The sequence below is a fragment of the Tympanuchus pallidicinctus genome, unplaced genomic scaffold (assembly GCF_026119805.1).
Source record: "Tympanuchus pallidicinctus isolate F22 unplaced genomic scaffold, pur_lepc_1.0 scaffold3, whole genome shotgun sequence".
Classification (NCBI taxonomy): domain Eukaryota; kingdom Metazoa; phylum Chordata; class Aves; order Galliformes; family Phasianidae; genus Tympanuchus; species Tympanuchus pallidicinctus.
Genome location: NW_026294747.1, coordinates 105,186,439 through 105,211,773, shown reverse-complemented (window position 1 = coordinate 105,211,773; position 25,335 = coordinate 105,186,439). Strand labels below are relative to the sequence as shown.

The window sequence follows — 25,335 nt, the reverse complement described above, 5'->3', positions numbered from 1 at the left end:
GGAATCAAAATTGGTGAGGAATGTGGAAAATAACAAGGGATTCTACATGTACATTGGTCAGAAGAGACAGACCATAGGGATTGTACCCCCACTGATAAACAACAAGGCATGGAGAAGGCAAGAGTACTTAAAAATTTCTTTGCCTCATTCTTCACTGACAGTCAGGATTCCCATGTTTCTTGCATCCTTGAATCTCTAGACAGGGGCTGGGGGAGCAAGATCCCCACCACTGTAAGAAAAGTGCAATTTTGAGACTACTTGATGAGGCTGAATGTATACAAGTCTGTGGGGATGGACAACGTGCACCCTAGGGTCCTGAAGGAACTGGCTGATTAGTTACTGAGTCAGTACTTAAAGGCCTTCCAGTATTTAAGGTGAGATTTGAAACAGGAGGGCAACTGACTTTTTACACAGTCTGGTGGTGATGGGACTAGGGGGAATGGTTTTAAACTAAAAGAGGGGAGATTTAAGTTAGGTATTGGGAAGAAACTTTTTACTCAAAGGGTGGTAAAGCACAGGAACAGGCTACACTGAGAATAGTTTATTTCTCATCTGGGGCCAGAATAAGAACAGGCATATGCAATGAAACTACAGAGCCATATCATGATTCAGACTAAGAGTCACATTTTAGTTGAGTGGGGGATGTTAGCTGATTATTTCTTCTTCTGACTTTTTGTTTATTCCTTTTCACACTGGTTTGCAGCCAGGCATGGAAGAAGAATTGCTCAAACAGCAGAAAAGTCTGCGTTATGTTACCTCCAACAGATACACCACATTTCTGGCAAGTGAGTAAATGCATACAATATTTTTAGACCATTTTTTCTGCCTTAAGAAGCACAGATGTGTTTGAAGAAATATCCAAATTATTTGAGACACAGCTGAATTCCAACTCTGAAACTCCTGAAATTTCACAGTGATGAAATGAAGCGAGAGGAGGAGGTGCCTGAGAAACAGGATGTTCTAGTTGATCTCAGCTGTCAGCGCTGTGGGCCAGCGGGAGTGGATCTGTACAGCAAAACAGTTGATCCTGAAGACCTTACATTCGTGATACACTATTTCAGGAGGACGTTCAGTTTGTGCTCTCTGAGACTGCTCAGCTGTATGAACCAGGTAAGGGGGTGTGACTGGGAGGTACACTTCAGAAGGACACTCCTGAACTAAAATGCTAACATAGAAGTGCCTGTAATCCTTCCAGTTCATCCTGGACCTGTAGTAAGTAGATTAGTGGGCTTCTCCATAAACCTGAAAGAAATAAAGAGATCTCATGTTTACTTCTTATCACAGCTCTGGCAAAGGTGCAGTCTTGGTTCAAGTGGTGTATTTTCTTGTAAGGGCACTAGTGACAGGATGAGGGGAAATGGCTTTAAACTGGAAGAGGATAGATCTAGACTAGATATTATGAAGAAATTCCTTACTGTGAGGGTGGTGAGGCACTGGAACAGGTTGTCCAGTGAGGTTTGGATGCCTCTTCCCTGGAAGCATTCAAGGCCAGACTGGATGGGGCTTTGAGCAAAGGTGTCCTGCCTATAGCAGGGGGTTTGGAACTATGTGACCTGAAAGGGTCCCTTCCAACCCAAACCTTTCTGTGATTCTATGATTTAACTGGTGATAAAAACCACTGCACGTGCTGGGGTTTGTGAAAAGGCTGTTTTAATGCACTCTAGCAGCCCACACAGAAGAGTTGCTTGAAAGCAAACTTGCTTTTCTTTTTTTTTTTTTTTTTTTTTTGAGTGTCATTATGGGCATATGAAAATAGAAGGAATATCTCAAGATATCCAGGGAAGATCATCTGCATTGAATGCAATTTGCTTGAGGAAAAAAAGACGGCTTATGTTTTCAGTAACGCTGTTTCTGCCGTGAGGTTATTGAGAAGGTATGTGATACTGTGATCAAGAAGCAGATGGATCATATTTAATTGGGTCTACCTGTAGGGCAAATGCAAAAGCTCAAATACTTACTAGCATTTCTTATTGAAGTTATTCAATAAAATCCATCTGTTTTTTGTTGTGCTTTTTCTCTTTTTTTTGGTATTTTTTTCAACTGAAGGTGAGCAAGTGTGAAGTATGGCCTCCTGAATATGTAAGAAATGAGCTTGCCAGAGTTTTGAACATGATTGCAGAAGTTGTTTCTTGTGTGTTGTAGCCTGAGTTAAGGAAGGAAGCTGAAGGGCAACCTCTGGGAATTAAGAATGTGAAATTATTTCCCTATTTGCAGTTCAGTGGGGTTTTGTAAATTTCATCAGTAAAGACAGAGATGTAGCTTGGGTCATTGAACAAGACATAGTAAAGGCTTATCAGGAGAACTGTGCAGACTTCCAGTTTCCTCTTGAAAGATGAACTCAGACTGGGACAGTCATAGAAGTATGATGGGAGTGACAGAGATCCTAATCTTGTAAGAGAGATTAAAAGAGCATGGTTTGGTTACTCAAATGAAGTACTAACTTGATGGAGTTTTATGGCTGGAAATACTTGAGAAATCTCCCTTCTCTTTCAGAACGATAGATCCACTTAAAAGCGGAATGGCTGGAGTGACACACAAAGAAAAATAAAAGTTAAACCATGAGGAAATATTCCCTAGAAATTAGATTCGTAGCTATCAGAGCTGCGAGGTCCTGGACCAGCCTTCTAATGGCAGTGGGGGCAAAAAGCATGTTTAAGACAGAAGTGGATAAAACTTCATTAGGAGCAGTATGACTTTCTGCCTGAAAGAGGAGCGGACATGGATTAATAACACTTCAAGATGTCCCTTCAGTTTCTGTGCTATGACACTGAGCTGCTGGAACACATTAAAAAAAAAATTGCAACTTTTGTAAAAGTGAATATTTTTATAGATAAATAACTTTGGATTATTCCTCAGGAGGATGTTGTAAAAATATCATCAACATAAAGCATAGAGGCAGTGTTGTAATCTTTACTGATAGAAGTACATTTTCCAATATAGAGGCCAAATAATGATTGTATTTTTGCATGTGCTTTAGATTGGGATATATTTCATTCATTTTCACTTGCCTGGAATTTTGCTTGAAGTATATACATCTTGTAGCAATGTTATCTGTGCCTGCAAGCAGGAGGTCTAAATATTATAGCAGCTTGGATGAGGTAATGAAGGCGTGAAATTGGTGAGCAGGCAGATAAAAGATTAACAACCAGGATTTTGTAGCTAAGTAGAAATCCAAGAAAATGCTAGTTGGAAATGTCCAAGCATAGCAATAGGAGTTTGAGTTGGATACGTGCTGCTTGTAATGACTGAGACTCGATTGCGTGCTTAAAGAAATTAAACATTCTAATGAAAGGGAAAGTACAGGATGTGCATTTATTGAAGACTTGATTAAATATTTGCAAACAAGACTATAATCTGATATTTTTTTTCTCTTGGATAGCTACAGCTGGCTCCAGCTAGATGCTCTTTGATCAACAGAACATGCTAGATGTTGTCCAGACAAGGGCTTTCACTGTTTCACAGTCATCCACAATGACTGGATATAGGAAACAGGGCAGTGTGGATGGTCTTGAGAGAAGACTGTGCCTAAAGCAGACTAAGAGTATGGGATCGGTTGTCAGTGGAAAAGGCAGATAATTAGTGTAATTGTGGCTAGTGGGTAGACAGCCTCCGTTACACAGCTTTTGTGGCTTGAAGGATTCCAGAGCATCAAGAGACGCTGTGGGAAAGATTTACACTAAAAAGGAGAATTTAATAATAAGGATTTGATTAAAAATTGGTAATCATTTGATAACACGAAGTCAGTTTATTAAGAGCAGATTACACTAAAAGATGGCTTTTCCTGCCCCCTGTGATACCTGTGGGATCTCACATTAACCTGCAACAGAAGGGAATTAAGATGGATCAAAGAGCATAAACATTCACTCTCCTTTTGGAAAGATTTTGCTAAATTTCATAGCATGGGTTAACACACTGTGGCATGCCATGTTAACAAGCTGTGTATTATATAGCGAACTGAGAGGATTCTTGCTTGCATGTTATTTAAAGGTAACCTGTGGTTGTGTCTTTACCAGGAAGTGTTCCTTCAGAAGAAGGAGAAATAGTCTACTGACTTAAGAGTGAGAAACGAACAGCTGGTTGAACAGTACTTACCCAATGTTCTTTCCAAGCAGCTGGAACCAGAAACTGGAATCAAAAAACAGACTGTCCACACCTGCTACTCTGGGGACTGAAACCAGTGCATCCGTGCTGCTGCTGAGAATGCAGATAAAGAGAACAGCGCAGCCTAGCATGAGAAAGGTATTTGGGGTCCTTGCACCCATGGAAAAAGGTGGGGCGTAGGATCCTGCATAGCTTCTAAGTGCATCTTGGGTGTTCATCAGTGCTATAAAATATTTCTTGCATTCTCTTCCAGTCATATGTTCTCAGAATCTTCTATCAACTCTTAGTGTCTCAAGGGAAGAATAACTCAAAACACGTGCAGTGCAGGGAGGATTGTACAATGCTGATCCATGTTGAGGAGATCTTTCACAACATACCATGGAAGGAGTTAAAAAATACCAATTTGAAGAGGATAATAGCTGTTACCTCTGACACTAAAGGAAATACAGTCTAGCATGTTGCATTCTTCACAGATAAGACTTGAGTAATTGGAGAACAACGTAAACCAATTCAGTAAACATGTTAATGAAAGCACCCCTCTGATTAAAATAGCTTAGTAGGGTGATCATGTGGAAATTTTAACACAGCTTACAAAAAGCAAATAAATGACATGACACTTCTGTATTGGTTTCAGATGAGCACTGTGCTGGATCTTGAGATGGAAGTTTGAACTTGGTGGCAGTGTCCCAATAGGCCCAGTGCAGCTGTTGGACTTTGACAATATCAATATTTTATTGCAGTCATCTTCCATCTGAAGGATGTTTCCTGGGACAGGGACCCTAAGGGACTGTGTTGCCAGAAAGCTGCTGGAGGAGTTGGAGAGTGGAGGAAGCAGCTGGAAAATAATCCAGATGATGAAAAGGCCGGGCTGTGCCAAGAGCTGCTGAGGCAGAAGGAACACTACAACAGAGCTGCCAAGTGCATTAACCGGGTAAGGCTTCTGCAAGCTGCAAGGCGTGGATTGGTGAAAGGTGAATTCCTCATTGAAGAAAAAGCTCTCAGTGATGTGCACTGCCTTTTGGGATAGGAAAGGGGTGACCCTGCTGGATTTCCTAGAACTCAGACCGCCACCACCAAGTCTGAACGCTATGTTGCGATGCTCATTAAGCTGAAAACTTGAACGTTCAGAAGCAGACCAGAAAAGACGACAATCTTTCTCTTGCAAAATGACAATGCCCTGCATCTGTTTGAATACCATAGATCACACTGCCCATCTTGTCTGGACCATCCTAGCACATCCACCATGTAGCCTGGATTTGGCACCTTCTGATTTCTGTGTTTGGGCCAATGAAAGATGGGCTGCATGGGCAACATTTTCTTAGCAACAATGCCACTATAGCAGCTGTGAAACACTGTCACCTCCACCGGTACGGATTTTTAATGAACACAGCATTCAGGCTCTTGTTCATTGCTGGTGAAAATACACAGCTAATGGTGATGGCTATGTTGAAAAATATAATTCTGTAGCTGATATTTTATTCTATCAAGTGGTGTTATTGTGCTCTTTGGATCTGTTGCAGTTTCTGTTTAAATAGGAGGTGTTACTTTTGGAGCAACCTACTTGTATCTTATGCTTGAAAATATATCTTTCTTCTAAAAACAACAGTAAAGATGAGTGCCTTATACAGCTATTTTAGGAATGACAGATGGAATGGGGGATATATGGAAAAAACATGGCCAGCCTTTTGCCATTTTGGGAAGGGAAAATTTTTTTTCTCTCAGTCCTCCTCCTTGGCCATGCAAAGATAGTAGAAATCTTGTATACAGCACTGGAGTTCAAAGTATAATGGCCATGCATGGATCACTAGTGTCTCAAGACCACTGAGTAGCATTTCAGACCTCCCATGCTTTTCAAAAATCCTCACATTTCTGGGACTATGTAAGCAGGCATTTCTTCTTGTCTCTGATTAATTCATTAAATGATACTTACAACGTATATTACAGCAACAGTTAATTTGGAAAGAGCTCTGCAGTCCAGGAAGGCATCTTTTCTTCTTCTTCCAACTTCGTTGTACATTATGGAGCATCATGACTTCTGAACAAAACTTGCACAAACTCTGGGTCATGTGAGCAAGAGTGGCTTGGTAAACCACAGCAGGAGTGAGAATGAAACTCTTGGAAGTCCTGACTTTGGGTTTGTTGGGCTGATTAGGGAGTGAAACTGAACTGAGAGCAGTAGCTGTTGACTTTATAATGGGTATTAAATAAATGCTGGTCACAGACCAGTGTACATTTTTGTTATCTTTAGTCCATAGTGGGCTGGGAGGAGAAAGAAATGGAGAGGAGAAAGCAAGGTGGAAAAAAAACAATATTCCTTTGTATAGAAATGATGAAACAGTTACGTTTGCATCTCAAGAACTTACTCCAAGATTGATGACTAGCTGGAGGAGAGCTGATGACTTATGGCAGTATTTGAATGTTGCACTGAATTTATGTTACTTGGCAACAGTAACATGCATTAACAGAGCAGTGTGCCTCCTGGCTGGTCCAGCCTGTGTCCCTTCAATCAAGCATACCAATGTGCCAGATCTTATATCTGAGGCCTCTATTAAATTCCTTGTAAAATTTTAGTGCAGCTGCTTCTCACAAAGTTAAAGGCTATTTTAACCATATTTCTTTTCAGAAATACTCATCATAACTCAGGAAGGACCCTTGATTTTCTCCTGCAGGGCCACGAAAGGCTTAGCACATCTGGTGTTATTATATCTCCCTGCAGGGTCCGAAGCACTGTGTTATGCACACTATGCCAGAATGGAAGTGAAGTGCTTTTGTTGCATCCCAGGAATTTCTCCTTTCCATCATAGGTGGGGGACAACTGTTTCTCAAAGTGTTGAAGGGACATACAACAGAAAAAATCACAAAAAAGAACAGTGCTAACTAGGAATAGCTGATCTTCAACAACTTGCTCAAAAGGCTTTTCCCATTAATTTGCCTGTCTTTCCGTCAAGCCAATTTGCTTAGGTTGTATCTTCTTTAACTATAAGAAATCTAAACAAATGAACAGCAAGCAACCAAAGACCCAGCATTACCTTTGCAGTTGCACTGGGGACTGCTCAGAACAAAGATAATCAAAGCAGCTCCAGGCTTCTCCTGGATGAAGATGAAGAGACATCTTCAGGTAAATCATAATCCCTCCACCCCTTACTCTACTCTCTGTGGTGTGGTGAAGGAAGGATTTGTGTAATGATCATCCCTGACCAGGTGCTGGGGGGCTGGAGGGAATGAGGGAGTTGCTCAGAGCTTGGATGTAGCTCAGTCCTGGAGAACACACCCATTTCATCATGTTCACATGCTTCTCTCTCTGAGCAGAGTATTAGAAACAGTCTGTGAGAGATGTTGGAAAGTTGTGCGTTTCTGTTACTTTCATGCTGGTGGGAATGTGCTGTTTGAAAGGACAAATGTGTTACATGTGCCACTGCAGATTGGTTCAGCGTGGCATTTAGAGCCAGGTTAAAACAAGTACCCTTGAAAAAAAGAGGCCATTAAACTCGGGAGCTTTACATGATGGCAATTTTAGAAGCTGATGGTGTCCATGTCGGAGGAAGTAAATGCCCCAAGAAGTTCCACAACAGAAGGGTTACCCAGAGACAAACAGTACTCATCTGAAAACTTTTGAAAATTGTATTTTCTAAAATCTGTTTGGTAGTGTTGTGAGCTGAAAGAGGAGAATAACTCTGTTGAAACGTAGTAAGGAGTGCAGAGTTGTCTACATCCCTTGCTCTTGTGCCATCACGAATTACCTACTGACTAACTCTTATTTGTGAATTTTGAGGAAACAAAAAAAAAACAAAGTAGAGAGTCATAATGAACCAGTTATTTTGATTTTGGTTGCAAAAAGAAAAAAACAAACCAGTAGTTTACTAAAGATTGTTTCATTCATAATCAACCTCCGATAAACTTGCATGACAATACAGCACAACTAGAATGCTCTGCGTTCACCTTAAATATATCTTGAGAAGATTAATTTTGAGACAGCTGCAGTCTGAAACTCTGCAGTTACAGAGTCATAGTTCCCAGACCAAGGCAGTTCAGCTGAAGACTTCTGAATGTCATTCCCATTGCTCCTTCACTGAAAAACCCATCCTTCTTGTTAGAAACAGGACTGAGCAAATCACTTAAAGAGATCAGAAGTCTGGTGACTCTGAAAGGCTGATTTTAGAGATTCCTGAGTTTGGCTTTGTTTACCCCAAGATGAATTGGGCATGTCAGTTTAACTTAGAAATTGAACAGTTTTTGCTTTTACAGAGATTAAATGGCTATTGACTGCTTGAGGTTTTTGAAGACTTTTAGTAAATAAATGACAAGAGTTGCAAAGCTGTAGTTTGAAACAATGTGTTTTCTTCTCTTTTGTTTCTCCCTAACTGAACCAGCAGTACAGTGGGAAGAGAATGGAAAAGCAAATGCCTCCAAACCTGTTGCAACAACAAAAACATGGAAATAAAAAGCTTCTTGAATGTGTTCTTAACACAGCGTGCCTGGTATAACAAGTGTTTGTTTGAAAAAACACCAAAAATACGTTTGGACAGAAGACAGGTAGGTGTTCGTTGGTTTTTTGTTGTTGTTGTTGTTGATGTTGCAGGAGAGCATTGCACTTACCTTAAAGTTTCCTTCCACTTCTTAGCTACTGAAGAATCATATTGAAAGGAACTGGTCAAGAAAATAACTAAAAATACGACACTGAAGAGCTAAGATGTGGATTAAGTTTTAAAATTATGACAAGGTAGGTTTTAAATTAGTGACAGAAATGCAATTTACTTTAAAAATAAAATGCCTTTCTGTCGGTCTGTTTTTTGCTCTGCTCTTTCACTTTCTTTCTGACTTTTCAGAAAGGAAAGGAGGACAAAATAGGCAAATGGAAGGTAAATAACAGTGTATCTTCTTTGAGAAAGGTATGTGTGGGAAGCTGTATTCTGTCTTGGAAGATCAGCTGAGAATGGTTGTCAGGAATGTGCAAAAATGTGTTGCAAAATCAAAACAATTCAAGAAGTGCCATAGAAATACTCAAATATATATCATTTGCTGGCAAGTGATACTTTGTATATGGGTGATTGCTTATTCTGATGGCAGCTTGCACAGACAGAGATCTGCACAGAACAGGATCGCTGTCTTTCATGGCAAATGAAAGGTCTCTGATGAAGAGCACTGCAGCTCTTGCAATCAGTGTAAGTTCAGGGAAAATCGAAATGCTACCTGAGCTGTCTTCCCCAGTCAGAAACCTGCACCTGCCAACTTGTATGACTCTCATGGAAAACTCTGGCCCCTAGCTAGTGTGAATACGATATATGTCATAATATACAGTGATAATAATGAGGAACTGGCAAGAATGAGGTTAGAAATTAGGACTTTCTGATGTTTATGCCAAGATTTTGGTGTGGGAGATGCACACATAAAGGATATTGAATGCCAGTGCAGCAGTAGATGTATGTAAAGGTCTTTAAGGGTGATCACTCTTACCAGACAGAGTGAGGCAGTGGGTCATTCAATAAAAATGCTTTTTACATCTAAGTACATGAAGAAGGGATTCTTTGTGCCGTCGGAGAATGCAATATCTTATTAGTGCGCAGTGATATAAATCACTAGTAACACAACTGCTGTTCTCCTCAAAAATGACCTTGTCATTGTGCTGAAACTGACGAGAGGTTTTCTATAAATTCCGAAACGGCCTTTACATTTTATTTGGTATTAGAAGAGAATTTTGTGTTTCTAGGTCTTCCAGAAAAAGTTGATAATGAAAAGCATGCCAAAACAATCCCCAAACCTCATAGATGAAAAGAAGATAAGTGGGAAGTTTGCTTAAAAATAAAGGATCTAGCTGGTGCCATGGATTAAATTAGCTTTTTTTGAATTGGAGGAAAGGAAGTGGTTGTTAAAAGTTATTTGCTGGAGGATAAAAACATATGGAAAGATGGAGAATTTAAGAGTAGAATTTATGCCTTGGATGTGAAGCTGGAAGTTGGTTCCATTTAGACCTGACCCAGAAAGTGAATGGAAAAGCTCTAAATTAAATACATTTGAATTGAATGCCTAAAGTGAGGAGAGGAGGATTGGGAAATCACATCATCTCAGTTCAAGACAGAAATTTGATATGGAAGGATCAGTATCCTAGCATGTTGCTATCAACAATGCTGCTACTAAAAATGCAGCACTTCTGTAATTATCTCTAATATTTCTGTGCTGCTTCTGGGTGAAAATTCTCAAGTATCTGCGTAGGCTGTGACACTTAAATAGGATGGAACCACATATAAAATGTATCTAAAGATGCAGCTGGAGAGAATTATGTGTTTCCAACTGGAAAATAAAATACAATTTATTGTGTTTTATTAGTCAGGATGCATCAGGTATGCTCCACTTGCAGGAAGGTCAACTGCTGAGCACAGTGTCACTTCATCTAGATGATTTCAGTGCTGTTAGGCCTGCCAAGAACAGCTCACTTTTACATATTGGTGTAAATAATAAATGAGTGGTTAAAAGCTTCAGATGAAAGCTAGGCAAATCTCGTTGTCTTCTCTTTGCAGAGTGTTGTTTTGTGCAGATGTTCAAAGCACGTAAAAATAGCTATCATGTAGTCCTTGCTGTGTTTCGCATTGCTTCTGTAATGGCCTGAACAAAGCTCCAACTGGTGGAAGGATAAGGGCTGATGCTCAAAGAGATGGGTTTCTGTTCATTGCAGAAGGCCTTCTGCAATCCTGTACTGGCTTAGTTCCAAAGCTGCATACAGCGTTCCAGGCATCGACAGCCAAAATCTTATGTGTTTCTATGAAGAATTAAACAAAGTTAAGAGAAATAATTTTAAGATCAGGCTAGGTCTTGCTGCAGCTGGAATAATATCTGCGTAAGTACCTTGCACAGAGTAAATGTGCAAAGGTGTCCAGTGTTTTTTGTCATTAGTTACTTGTTCACAGAAAACTGGAAACGTGCTGGAACTGCAGTGCATGAGGTTTTCATTCCTCATTAATTACAATGTTATTGACTTCAGTGGGAGTTGGAACGGTAGCCTGAAAGTCTTCTGAAATTAATTTAGGGTGAAGACATTAGAAAAGGGATCAGCAGACACCTTAGACACCTTATATATATGCCCTTATCTGCTGTGAGATACATGTTTTGAAACACTTTCAGGGCAGAAATTTGTTCATTTTAGGTTGTTTACAGAAAGCAGATTGGACTTTACTTAACTGCAACCAGAACAGCTGGGTAATTATGAATGTTTTCAGGCGTGCTTGCAAAGAACGTCATTTTTCTTCCCTTGTAAATTTCACTGGATTCAATGAGTTCACATGTCTGTATTTTTCAACATCTAAGGGATCAGTAGGAGTACTGAGCAAGGGAAAGCTATCAGCAAAGGCTTAAATTCACTGAGGAGGATATAAAGCTTCAATGGAAAACTTTTATGGGGTCTTCAAAATGAAAAAGACCAGTGACTTACATCAAAGGATAGAAAACTGTTTTCACCTTCTGGGCATTTTTCATTCCTTTCATAAGGTTCTGCTTTATTTCTGAGCAGAGGAGAATATATGCTTGCATTCATTACATAACAGAGTTTGAAACTCACTTTATGACTCATTGCTTTGATGACGACCTTTGTGGCCGCTCGGATTCTCTTTATTTAAGGAGAGTATGAGTCAAATGCCTTTCATTCCAAAAACACTGCCATATTATAATGAACTGAAGCTGCAACTAATTTAGTGATTGAGGATGTTCTCTGTATCAAAGATTGCTTCTCACAGTCAGATACATTACTTTGCACTGTCAAGCACCGATAACACTGGCTAGTTTTGCATATTGAGCGTGTATGTATATGAATATGAGAATGAAGCCAATGATCCTCTTTTACAAAAAATAAAATTCCACTGAGAGAGAGCAGGTGCATTTGCATTTGTCTTAATAGATGGAATTACCTGGTGCTATTAGAATTCCATTCTAATATAATCTGTGAAAACTACCTCAACCTATGGCAGCCCCATGGGGTATTTTGTAGACTTGAGGGCATGTAGGCAGTTGTTTCTTACTGCTGAGGTCATAGAATCATAGAATCACAGAATGGCGTAGGATGGAAGGGATCTTGAAGCCCATCTTGCTTCAATGTCCTGCCACAGGCAGGGTTGTCAACCACTAGATCAGGCTTTCTCCTCCATTCCTCTTTTTTCAAATACTTTCTACTTAGATTTTACCCTACAAGCAGAAGAAACACATGTGAATGACATTTCGAGAGACCTGTCTCCTATTTCTTTGACAAGACAAATTTATTCCTAAACCTTTTCTGGTGGATGGTTTTTTTTTTTTATTAATCAAATAAGAACCCCTGGAATGGGCTTCCATTACCTCTGCAGGCAGTTGATCTCAGAGCTGTCCTTTGCCTTGTAATTATAATTTTTTTTTGTTCCTAATGTGCATGTTAAAATCCTTGCTGCAGCATATGTCTGTTATGTCTTGCCCATCTTATGCTGATGGATTTGAAGACTGTTTCTATGTCTTTCTTCATTCAATTCCTCTCACGATTAAACAGTTTTTCTGTGTTTTTGCATGGACTGTATACCCTGAGCTTTTGATTATTTTTTTTATAAAGGCTTTTAAATTTATTTTAAATCAGTTAAAAATTATTTGAATAAAATAATCATGCTAAATACAGAAAATACTTAATCTTAATGGCTTAAAGAACAGTGCTTCTGCAAGGAAAGGGATAAATATGGGGATATCTTTATTAAATGTTTATGTTGTCATTATTTAAGATAACAAGCACACACTTATATTTGAAGGCTGCTCTGAAAATAATGCCTCCTATTTTATTTTGGCAGCCCAAAAGATCTTAGATGGGTGCTGGTGGTATTGCAGTAGAGTTTGAGCCTTGTTGCTAATATTCCATTACGTTTTGTTATCTGACGGATGGCAGCAGAGTGGCAGTCTGACCAAATGGCATCTAAACATGGAAGTGCATCTGTAGCAAAAATGTCAGTGAATTTCTCCATGCAGAAAAAAACTGCACCCACTGACAATCATCAACACTTGCAGAACGTTTATGGAGACCAAGCAGTGGATATGAGCTCAGTGAGGTGGTAGGTGGTGCTTTCAGCAATGGTGGCAGCAAAAATGGGTCACCTCCATTTGTGCAGATTTTTGAGTGCAGCATGCAGGCTTTTCCTCACTGTGGCCAAAATGCACAGCTGCTGGTGATGGCTGTGCTGAAAATCTTTTTGTAACTGAGAGTTTGCTCTATCAAATGGTGCTATTGCATTCTTCTTATCTGTTGTGGTTTCCATGGAAATAAACGAGGCATTACTTTTGGAGTGACCTATGTACAAACTAAAGCATCCCACGCATATGAAAATCATAGGAAGTCCTCAAAGATAGAGACCAAAGATGTGAATTTGATGTTTAATTCCTGACTTTCTTGAATTTCTGCCCCGGTGCTGCATGAGAATAATGGGTAAGGGAGGGAAGTTTAGCTGTAGCAGACCCTGGAGCCTCCTAAAGCAGATTTTCATGAGCCCGAGCACTTTATTGAGAACTGAAAAATGAATGTTTACAGGAATGCTTCTGATTCTATCTGGATTGAATGATAATAGGATTTATTCTGTCGGTGATATTCATTGTTATCAACTGAGATGTGCTTGAAAACATTGTCTATCTTGGATGGAAATCTTCGTGTCTCATCCTCTTTTAGTTCTAACTGATTTGCTGAATCAGGAACACACCTAATTCTGAATAAAAGTTTAAATTTCACTGACTTCAGTAAGGAACAAGTATCTGCTTTGTATTAAGCACTTTTTAAACACCTTTTTTGCTAATGTTTCTTTCAACTGGATTTTTTTCTTTAGTGTTTGGCAGTCCATTGCTGTCTAATTTATTGCTTGTCATACAACACATCTTTCATAACTACCTTTCATGTTCCTTTGTTGTTCAGATGTGTACTGGTGCTATAAATAATGCTGCTGTGTGAGTTTTAAAGAACAGTTGCCTGTAGCAAATACCATTGTGTGTTGTCAGTACATCTGTGAAGGTTAAAGATTAATAGTTAAATGAGGTGCTAACTAATGTTCACATTATATGTAATATGTCTTCTATTCACTTGCATTATTTTTTCTTTTGCTAAGGAAAAAATGTTATTGGAGGAGTAACTGCATCAGCTACGCAGAAACGCAGAAGAGGGTTTTTGCTTTAGAGCTGCAAAAGCTCCAGGCTTTTAAAGCTGTGGCTGTTTCCTGAACAGAGACAACGCTCTTCTCTTGTTTTTTCTCTTGCCTATTGCAAAGTCCCTCTGGTTGGAGAACTCAGGTGGTTATGTGGAATTGCTGTGATGCTCTCCTACAATTGCAGGAGGGACTGTGACTTTCAGGCTGCTGGCAGCTGAAAACAGCGTCCTTGTAAACGTAGCAGGGCTTTAGACAGCATTGCAATTGCTCTTCATTAGCTCGTGTTCTCTCATTCTTCCTGTTGACTTGCAGAATCTGTGCTGTAAGCACCTGACTCTTCCAGCACAGTGCATGTGGAGCCCACCTGCTGAATCAGTGCTCTCTGCTGCATTAGCTGCTGTCGTACTGATGATGGAGGACAGAGATGCAAAAGCTAAGTTCTGGTGAATTCATAATTGTCCCAGTAAGGTTGCTTTTATCACTGTGATGGGTACAATATATAAATGACCAGATGCTCCCGGTAAAACCCCTCATTTAGGAGACACTGCAATTTATGGTATGGACAAATTATAGGCAGTAAAAAGGATCGTTAGTGACTGAGAGACAGAACTTGAAAAAACAGCTGCTAGTGAAGTAGAAAGCAGGATTCTTTTTTATCAAAAGACAGGGATTTATTTGAAGTACTGGATCTAATACACCTCAGGCTCGGTGTGTTTCTTGTGAATCCCAAGCAGTTCCTGCAGAAACACACCAGAGCTCACACAGTCTCTGAATTTAGTAAGCCAAAGGCTCATGAATTTTTGGTCCTTGACAGACAGTTGCTCTCTATGGGCTATTTATCAATTTGTGCAAAAGTTTGGAAAGGCGAATTGGAAGACTGGGGATTGTGGGAGTGAGGAGAAATAAGTCTCCATGAGCTAGAAGCCTTTCTTCTTAGCTTTCTCCACTTTAAGTTAGGATACTGAAATATGTCTGTGTAGCAGCTGGGAACACCTGAAGGTGCCACAATGTTCCTGGATATGAGACAGCAGAAAATTCAGTGATACAGATGTGATGCACCAGTGTGACTAACACCATATTGAGCTTTATGTGATTTGTTATTGGTTTCATCCTTCCTCCAAGACTTTACAGAAACTATAAGGGCAGGACTAGTATGTTAGACACCTGTAATCACCTCAAGAGAACCTTCCTGCAGCCTCTGACCTCTGTGGGGGATTTCCTTCTCATTCCTGTGGATAACATATGGAGCTCTTGGCCCCAGAGGGCTTTGATAAAGCTTCACTGTTCTGTGAGAAATGCCAGCAAAGCCAGTCTTGCTATTTACACAGGATAGAAGGGGTTTACAAGCTGAGTATGCTTAGAGAAGAACCCAAATGCAATAGTGACAGATGCTTTTAAAGCTTTTATTTGAAGATGGCTTTTGAAGATGAATAACATTAAATAATGTAGGAGATTCCTCGTGTGTGAGCATCAGTAAAAAGTTCTGTTGCCTTTCACTGTAAAAGACAGTTACCGCTTTTTTTGGCTTAAGAATGACTGGCAGCCAGCCTAAACTTGAGACAACTAGCCATATTTTCTGTGGAATACTGAGCCTGTGGAGACTACAAGTGGATGTATTAAAGATGGCAGGGAATGATGTGGTCCAGTGACAAGGAGCAGGGTGTGAAAGGGCAGGCAAGTACCTGAGATACCCACCAGTAAAAATACAGGGTAACGGCAGTGGAGGAGCTGTGTTGCACACCAAGGTCTGCATATTCTCCTATGCTAAAGTGAAGTGTGAGGAGGGCAGCTTGGTTTTCCTAGGTGTGTGGGAAATACCCCAAGCCTTCTGAGTGATGTTAATAGGGTAAGTACTTAATAGAGAAAGGGAAGGAGAGAGATGATGACAGAAAAGATTCGTTTTAGTTAAATCCTAACATCATGCTCAGCAGACTCCTCTTACGTTTCGGATGGGCCATACTAGCCCTGGCTCTCAAGGGCCCAAGTCCTTTGAAAAAGCCCAGAGCTCATTGCTCCAGACCAGTGTCATAGAGACAGGATGACATGTAGATGAAGACTGGAACAGCAGGGTTGAGGGGCAAGAAATGCTTTATGAGGTCCTTCACGTGGCACTTCTCAAAAACTAACCAGGGATTTCTCCACGGGCTGAATCCCTCAGAATGTGAAATTTGAAAGGTTGCACAGTGGCCACAGGTTTGGATGGATGGATGGGTGCCGTTGCTGATTTTGAACATCAACATTGTTCATTATCACTTATTTTTCACTTGTTCCTGCACTGAAAGTAATGGAGAAGCAGTCTTCCACAAGGCTGTCTCTGCCATCAGTGATGCTCTGTGAAGGAAAAGGTGAATCTTGCGTAGAGTGACATGGTTTATGGACATAGTGGTGATGAGCTGATGGTTGGACTAGATGATCTGTGGTATTTTCCTACCTTGACAATTCTATGATTCTGAGTCTCTGTGCCACTGGTGAACTTCTCTGTAAAAACAGCTAAGGAGTCAAGTCCAGATGAGAAATTTACTGTGAGGGTGGTGAGACACTGGAACAGGCTGCCCAGTGAGGCAGTGAATGCCCCCACCCAGGCTAGATGGGGCTTTGAGCAGCCTGGTCTAGTGGGAGGTGTTCCTGCCTGCAGCAGGAGGTTTGCAACCGAGTGTTCTTAAAGGTCCTTTCCAATTTAAACCATTCTATGATTCTTTTCTGAGCAGCAGGTTCATGCTTTTTAATGCTTTTTAATGATGCCACATAGCACAGACCTCAGCCTGAGTGTAGGCTAACCAGTAGGAATCAGTAAGAAGCCAGTGCCGTAAAGCCTTATGGCCACTTGGCTTCACAGATAGCTAAAACTTTGCTAAGATGTTGAATGCTAAAATAAAAGGTTAGATAAGTTAGAACTTCAGCACTAATTCTGTGGAATACTAGATTCTCTTCATTTTGGAAATCTTGAAATACTATAGATCTATCTTGAAGCAAGAAAGCTGAATTTTTGTTTTCATTTTGCTGTACTGGTTAGCTGACACCTCCTCACCTCATTATTACGTATTATAGCTCCAAAAACTAATGTAGAAGGCTATGTGCATACAGCATGTCAGCTAGGCTGAGCTACAGGTTTGCTATGATGTGGAATCATAGAATCGTTGAGGATGGAAAAGACCTTCAAGATCACCAAGTCCAACCATCCACCTAATAGTACAAACCCACCTCTAGACTATGTCTCCTTGTACCACATCCACACATCCCTTAAACACCTCCAGGGATGGGGTCTTCACTTCCTTGGGCAGGCTGTTCTAATGCATGACCACCATGAAGAAAATTCTTCATGACATTCTTCATGAGATTTAGCCAATCTAAATCTCCTCTGGTGCAACTTGGGGCTGTTGTGTTCTATCACTTGTCATCTACCTCACCACAGCCTCCTGTCGGATAGCTACAGAGAGCTATGAGGTCTCCCCTGAGCCTGCTCTGCTCCAGACTGGACAGTCCCCATTCCCCCAGCCTCTCCTCATAGGTCTTGTTTTCCTGATCATTCATGTCAATTCAGACTCTTCTTGCAGTGAGGGGCTGAAACTGTGCTCAAGGTGCAGCCTCACTGGAGCTGAGTACAGAGAGACAAAATCTTCCCTGGTTTTTGTTTGTTTTTTTTTTTTATCATTCTATTTCCAATACAGTCCAGGTTGCTCTTGGTCACCTGGGCCTACTGCTGGCTCACATTCAGCTAGTTGTCGACCAGCACCTCCAATCCCAATTTAATTCTGTACAGGCATCCCGAAGGCTTCGTTACAGCTTATTTGATGTAGTTGCTGACCTACAACCGAATATCATGAAAGTCTCAGATGAATTAATATAACATAGATAATTTTATTCAATTACAAAAATGGAATGAGAAATCGTACATGTATATTTTATGTATGTATAATTTACTGATCAGCCTTTGAACTCTTATCTGTTTGACAGTCTGGAACAGTGATTTTAAATTCACCTATGCCTAATTATTTGATCTGCTCCCTGGACTATCTTAACCTTCTTCAAACAGAAGACATTTATCTTCAGAGCATGTTAGGATTTGAACAGAACAAATTAGATGCTGACATGACATTTTTTGAAGCACAATTAAAATACATGACAAAGTCACACTTCCATACCTGTAAAAAATGATTTAATTGCATTGAGTGTTGAATCCAGGACAGTTAATCAATATTTACCTTACAAGACCATGACAGAGACTGTAAAACTTCTGGCATCAATCCTTTCTTCAGCACTGGGAAATACCTGTGCTAAAATGATGGGATCGGATTGCTTATAAAGTTCAAGCTGATGTTTCTTGCAGTTCAGTGGTGAGACATTCCCTGGAATGCAAACAACATGGTAGCTGCTTGGGTTGCTCTTCTGCATGAAGATATCCTCTTTTTCTCTTCTGACCTGTGCTGTGGGACAAAGATTGTGCCTTCCAGGGTGAGGGAGAGTAGTGCTTCTTCTGGTGCTCATCATCAAGCAGCAAGGTCTACAAGCTTTGACCAGCTTGCATCTGGGGCATGAAAATCCATACATGGTCCAGGTCTTTTACAGGAGAGCAGCTGTATGTGAAAGGTTGTGAAGTTACTTGTTTGAGCATGTATTCTCAAATATAGTTTAAAGCCTACTCTCTCTTTGCCATTCATCACCTCTTCCCCATATCCCATATGGGATATGCACTGATGTCCCATGTGTCCTTCTGGTTTTGGTAAATTAACTTAGCTTTCACATTTCTTGGGCTTCATAAGAATATGCAGCTCTGAAATTTAGTCTAACAGAACAGTGGTTCACCTAACGTGTTTATACTTAACACAAAATTATGTATAAAAATTGCCAGATACATTGTCAGAAAAATAGCCAACAAAAAAGTATATTTTAAGAATTGCTAGTGTTGAACTCCTCATATCAGGATATTAAAAGTTATCCTTGTGAAATAACTTTCACAGAAATGCTTGTCAGGGTTGAGTAAAATTAATTGGTTTGACGGCAAATCATTCTGACAACAAAGTTATGAAAAAGAAATTTTGGTCTCTTTAATGATTTTGCTCTCTTTACTGATCTAGTTTTTTCACTACAACTGCCTTAAATTTCTGTTTTGTGGAGGGAGAGAAGAAAGGGGCCGAGCACAGATTTCCTTTGAGATGCTCTGATGACACAGTGGTGAAAGTCATTCCAGATTTTCAGACCCTGAGGTAGGCCAGACTAATTGCATTTTCATTTGAGTTCCTTAGATCAACAGTTGTAAGGCCTGCAAATATATTTTCTTTCTTTCCTGTGAGTTAGTGTAATGTCTCATTTTCTTGTAAGTTGGAGAGAGGCTGGCAAAAGGCATTGTGCCTGAAGTTCACATGGGGTTGATAGTGTGGGCTGCTAGCTGTTAGGCAGCAGTAAGTATGGTAATGGAAAGGGCATCTTAGAAAACCTTGGATAAAGATCTTTGGAATGGAAGACTCAGAGTAAAGAGAAGGTTTTCCTTAGTATGTCTCTAATTTTAATAAAAGCACTGATCTTCTTTCATGATGGGGATCATTTACACAATTAAACAGCAGCAGCGTGGACTGCTGAAACTGCAGATTGACAGTAAGTCAGCACAGAAAGCCTTGCTTTTTCCTTCCATGAGTGTTGCTTCTCTCAGCAGCCTATCACTGTCTTTTCTTCCTTTTTTTTTTTCTCATTCCCTTGAATTTTATGTATTTCAGGATAAGCATCCTTTGCACCTGCTCTTGGTTAACTGAGTGAAATATATTAGATGCTTTGACACCAAATTGTGTTCAGTGCAGCCACGGCATTTCTTCTCATTAGTGAAGCCTATAAAGGATTTCTAATTAACCTGCAAGTAGTGACTTGGCTACAGAGAATGTGTAAACAGTACTTTGCTAACACAAATCCTACTGTGAGAATAGGAAGTTGGATGCCATTGTTGTAATAGCTCAGGGCTTTGGCTGATGGGGAATGCATTATCCTCATATATCTATGTACAGATTAAATCTGAGCTCTAGAAAATGAACCCCACCTGTCTACAGTATCTGACTTTTGATGATCTTTCCAGTATCTTTACTTAAGTTTTTGCATTTTCTTATTGAGTTATCCAAGAAGGGAGTCATTAATTATCCTATGAGCTGTGCTTTAATCCAGGCATGAATAGTGTAGATGCATTTGAATGAAAGTTTCATTATTTTTTGGCAAGTGTTTCGGACCAAATATCACGGGTTTCTGTTGTCTTCAATTTGCTGACAGGACAATGCAGGAGCAGGGCACATAAATGAGTTATAGACCGTTAGGTACCGCTGTTCTTCCATAGTATATTGAATATAGGGGATCATTAATCCCACTGGTAGTTCCAGGTTAAATGAAATCACAGCTATGTCTTTAAGCACAGTATCACTTTTTCATCATTATTCTTATCAGATTCTGCAAATATTGTGAGCTGATAATAAGCAGTTCTGCATTAGTGATATAGAAGTCCAAATTGTACCAGAGTTTTAAAGAACCCAGGGGCAAATTCCTAAATCTAGAAGGAACAATGGGAAGAACAAAAAAAGAGAGAGAAACCTGCTGAAAATTATGCAGAAGTAGATGAAACTTTTCTAAATGTATTTTTCATGGTAGAGGTTGCCTTGACATTTCTGTTAACAAAAAAAAAAAATCATAAAAGTTGAAAACTGGAAATCTTTGCCAGCATAAAAATGATTGTTTCTTTTTTTTCATGCTTCAGCTTTTGATTAAAATGGAGGTCTTTTATGAAAAGTATAACAAAACTTTTCGTGAGATGTCATAGTACTGCAAAATACAGGGAGGGCTGTCAACAAACTAGGCTTCCCAATCAATTCCACTTAAGGATGTGAAAAATGAAACAAAAGGACAGATCCCAAGTGAAGCTTAAGCAGTATTTCCTCAGCTTGTAACAACAGATTGTCAGAGTTTTCTAAAGGAGACCCAATGGTTCAGTTTTAGCTGACACTTTGAAAGCATGTTAAAATCCCTTAAGCAACTCCTATGCCAGATAAATTTCTGAAACGATTCCTTTTTTAAAGAAAATGAAATGAAAAGTCATCATGCACATTTTATTTCTGTAGAGAAATAAATCAAAAGCTCAATGTATTGTTTTGCTCATCACCTTCCCAAGGAGGAGACACTTTAATTAATCCTTTCTTTGAGAAAGATATTAAATCCTCCTCTAATCCCCAAGCAGCAGTTCATATAAAGACTAGAATCGTTTTGCATCTTCATAACCACAGAAAACATCATATTCTCCTAAAGCAAATTGTGTTACAAAGAATGATGAATGCTTTAAGTGCAGAGTTAGTTTGCTTTTCCTTCATTTAGTCTCTCCCTAATTTGGTATGTATGTGGATGCATAGCAATGAAAATTCTTTTTCAAAACTTCTTGCTGTTCCAAAGAGAGGAACCAAAGAACTCTTGAACAGTTTTAGCCCTTTTAGAAATGCTGAAAACATGGTTTTGGGCAACAGGAAGCAACACATCCCATGATGATCCCATGTTTGTTTCTGATGACAAACAAATCATGGTTTGTATGTGCTATTTTGCTCATTCCACTATTAAGCACTGAAAGCTTTTTTCACTCCATGTGGATACTTAGCATTTTACTCTATCTAGCTTTATTACAAGAACAATACAGCCTTATTCAGCGGTATGTTTGGACACAGATTTGCAATTTTTTATCTGACCATATAAACAGAAAATCAGCTCTGCTTATACATATAAGAATTTCATTGTGAACATATGAAGATATCAATAGCTTACCTACAGGCAGCACCAGAAAGCCAGATCAGCAGCTCACACACTTGTGCGCAATCTGTGAGCTGAGAAGTGTTGACCCCATTCATTTCCATGAGGACCTGGCACAGCCTGCCCATAACTCACTGCAGGTTGAGCAATGTGGTTAGATGAGTGATTGTGCCCATTCTGACATCTGTTGAACATTTGTGTTGTGATATACTTACAGTGGTGAACGAAGAGTCACTAGCATAAAATATACAAGACTGTGTGCATCTTTTTGAAATGCCAGTAAGGTTAATGAGTTATGGAAGTCTCTTTAAATGTAGGGACAAAGATAATGGGCTGAGTTGATTGACCCAGTCACAACTTGCTGAATGTCCGGTCACCAGGGAGTATGAGTACTTACATCAAGTATTTCCAACATCTTCTGACAGTTGCTGAATTTTGTATATTTCTTTGGCTTGGCTTCTCTGAACATCCTTTCTGTCTTCAAAGTACTGTGGTGAGCTGTTTTGTTTTGCTACTCTTTCTTCATTGGATTAGAACCAGGAGATTGGATTTTGGGAACAATTTCTTCTCAGAGTGGTGAGAAAGTGGAATGATCTTCCTATGTAGGTGGTAGAGTCACCATCCCTGGAGCTGTTCAGGAAAAGTGTAGGTATGGCACTGAGGGACATGTTTACTGTAAATGCCAGTGGTGGGCTGATGGTTGGACTAGATGATATAGTGGTCTTTTTGCAGCCTTTATGATTCTATGACAACCAAATGGTTCTATTTGTTCAGTGTGTTGTATATTGTGACCAGTACCGTGCAGGTCTGCTGTGGGACAGATTCCATTTGTGATCAAATTTCATTCTGTCTGCATGCTCCTTTTGGAGTGGAGAGCCATGGGTGAAGTACTTCTCAGGAGAGCCTTGAACTCTGAGATTTGGTGATCAAGGAACTTATGCAGCCCAAATTTTCCCCCACAAGCCTGTTAGTGCCAGCAATAAGTTCAGTTTAGTGCATCTCGGGCATTATTAAAGGGAAATAGAGCATAGCCCATTCCCTCTCTGAAGTGTGGTCTACTTTCTTACTCTCCATGTGTGTTCATGTGTGCAGACTTGAAGGCCATGAGAGAAACACGCTTGCTATGGCAAAGGATTTTTTCTCTAGCTCTACATAATTTCTTCAGCTGTTTTATAAGTGGAATTAAGCTCAGGAGCAGTTAGAATTCAGCTGACTGCTTCTATATTTAATAAATAATAACCCTGCCATGAAATCGTAATTGGCAATAAAACGTCCTGCAATGCTTCTAACAGCTTTCCACCTCCATTGTAAATCTGCACTTCCAGGCTGCTGCTCATCGCCAGAAGACAGAGTGTATTCATTACTTCAGACACACAACTGCTACCACAGAAATGAGAACTGGAATGCAGGCATTTTAAATTCTTTTATCCTCCTCCTCCTGGGCACAGAGGTTCCCCTGTTTTTTGCCCTTCATTGAGGTTTTTGCCAGACTTTTTCCAAAGCTTGCAGCATTGATAGATTAGTCTGATTTTCCTTGATGTCCCATTCCTCTCTTTGTAGCCTCTGTAATACTATTTGAGCTGAGAATTATGTTGGTGATGTAGTCTGAAACTTTGTTCTAATGTTTCGGGGGTTTTTTTGTTGCTTTTTGCCAAGTTTTAAACTTTCATTTTAAACTTCATCTAGAACTGTTTTTCTTTAAATCTGCTATCCAACAGAAATTCAGTGCAGATCTGCAGTTTGCTCTGAAATGAACAACTCAGATACAGTGATGGGTTTGCTTGCTCCTGCTTTGGAGCTTGAGCTTGGTTCTGATTTCATTGGTTTGGATTGGACGCTCAAGGACCGTGGTGGTGCAAGGGCTCAGTCCTCTTTAGCAGAGGGTTAGCTTCCTATTTGTAGAGGCTCTATCAAAAACAATAGTTAAGCATATAGCTGGATTCTTCAAGTTCTTTGTGTATGTTCCACCACCTGCATTCCACAGACAGAGCCCATAGCTATGGGGAAGGGATTGCTTAGTCAAAGGCAGGTGGGAACTTGCAGAGGAGCAAGGAGCATATCTTCTCTGAATTGCAAGCCTGTGGCTTAGCCATTAGATTATTCTCCATCCCCTGTACAGGAAGAAAGAGGTTCATCAGCTCCAGGCAGCCTCTGCCTTCCAATGGGGGAGCAGCTCTTAAATCAGGGCAGGATTTAGTGACAGTTAGCTGCTCAGCTCCTAAAATGCAGGAGTGTTCCTCTGTTGTACAGTGAACGATAGGATGCTGACTGCCTCAATATTCTATAGGAATGCACATTTATTGGGCTACTGTTTCAGACCAGGGAACTTGGCTGTTCTTGGTTAAAGCTACCTGTGGTTCTGTCCCTGAACAGCAATCTTAATGCACAGCAGAAGGAGAGAGTGGAGAATTAAGACCTTGCAAAATGCATGGTTATCTTGGTGGTTATGTTGAGGGGAAGAGAATGAGGAGATTATAAATTCCATGGTGCTGACAGTTCTACTAACGTAGTCTGCAGATTTAATAGCATTTTTCTATGCACTTTCTTCATCCACTTCTTCTCAAAGACATTTCCTTAGGAATTGCTTATTCTTCTGCAAGAGTGTATTTGCAAATACAGATAAATGGCTAAGAATCTTTTTTCGTAAAATGGACCACCTTGAATTTAGATCACAAACAGCAATGGAGATGAGAAAAAAATCCTTCTTTTAAAGCTCATTTATCTATAGAAAAGGAGTGAAGTGCTCATCATTGTGATTTCTGTGATTTCATCACTGAGATTTTTGTGCCCTTACTTCTTTACTGAGGGTGAAGTTCAGATTTTTGCAAAAGATTCCATCCAAAAGTGCAACTGGTAGAAAGAACCCACATGCTGACAGTCTGGAGATTTAATCCAAAGCTCAATAGCTGCTGACTGGTCAGAGATCAGGCTGGGCCCAGGCAGACAGAGATCTGGCATCTCATTCCCTGAAGTCTTTGAATGTATCAAAATTGAGTCTGCACAGATTCTGAAGGAAAGTCAAACAAATTTTTCTGTATAAAAGAAAGTTTCTTCTACTCCAGCTGCCAGCCTCTAACTTCAGAACTCACAAGTTAAATCCTAAAAGATCATTTTCACTTCATGTCTTAAAAGATCTAGAAACTTGATGTTGTCTCTATCTGGAGTGGCTAAAAAAGGTGGCTGCAAATGCTGGGGAAGCTCCAGATAAACAGGCTGATCTTCCTCTTCCAAGGACACTAGATACAGATTTGGGTAATATTTTGGCATTTTTCTCTTGATGCTGAATAAAAGCAGAAAAGTCAACTCCAAAGTAAATTCTCAGTAAAAAATTATATATATACACACA

General features: G+C 39.9%; 1 protein-coding gene across 1 annotated transcript in view; it reads left to right on the top strand.

The window, feature by feature from the left end:
* Positions 1-8,525: 8,525 nt before the first annotated feature.
* Positions 8,526-25,335, top strand: part of NPSR1 (neuropeptide S receptor 1) — a 78,467-nt gene continuing 61,657 nt past the window's right edge. The window contains exon 1 of the mRNA XM_052692665.1: positions 8,526-8,634. The gene's annotated coding sequence lies outside the window, so the exon portion shown is untranslated. The remainder of the gene's footprint in view (positions 8,635-25,335) is intronic.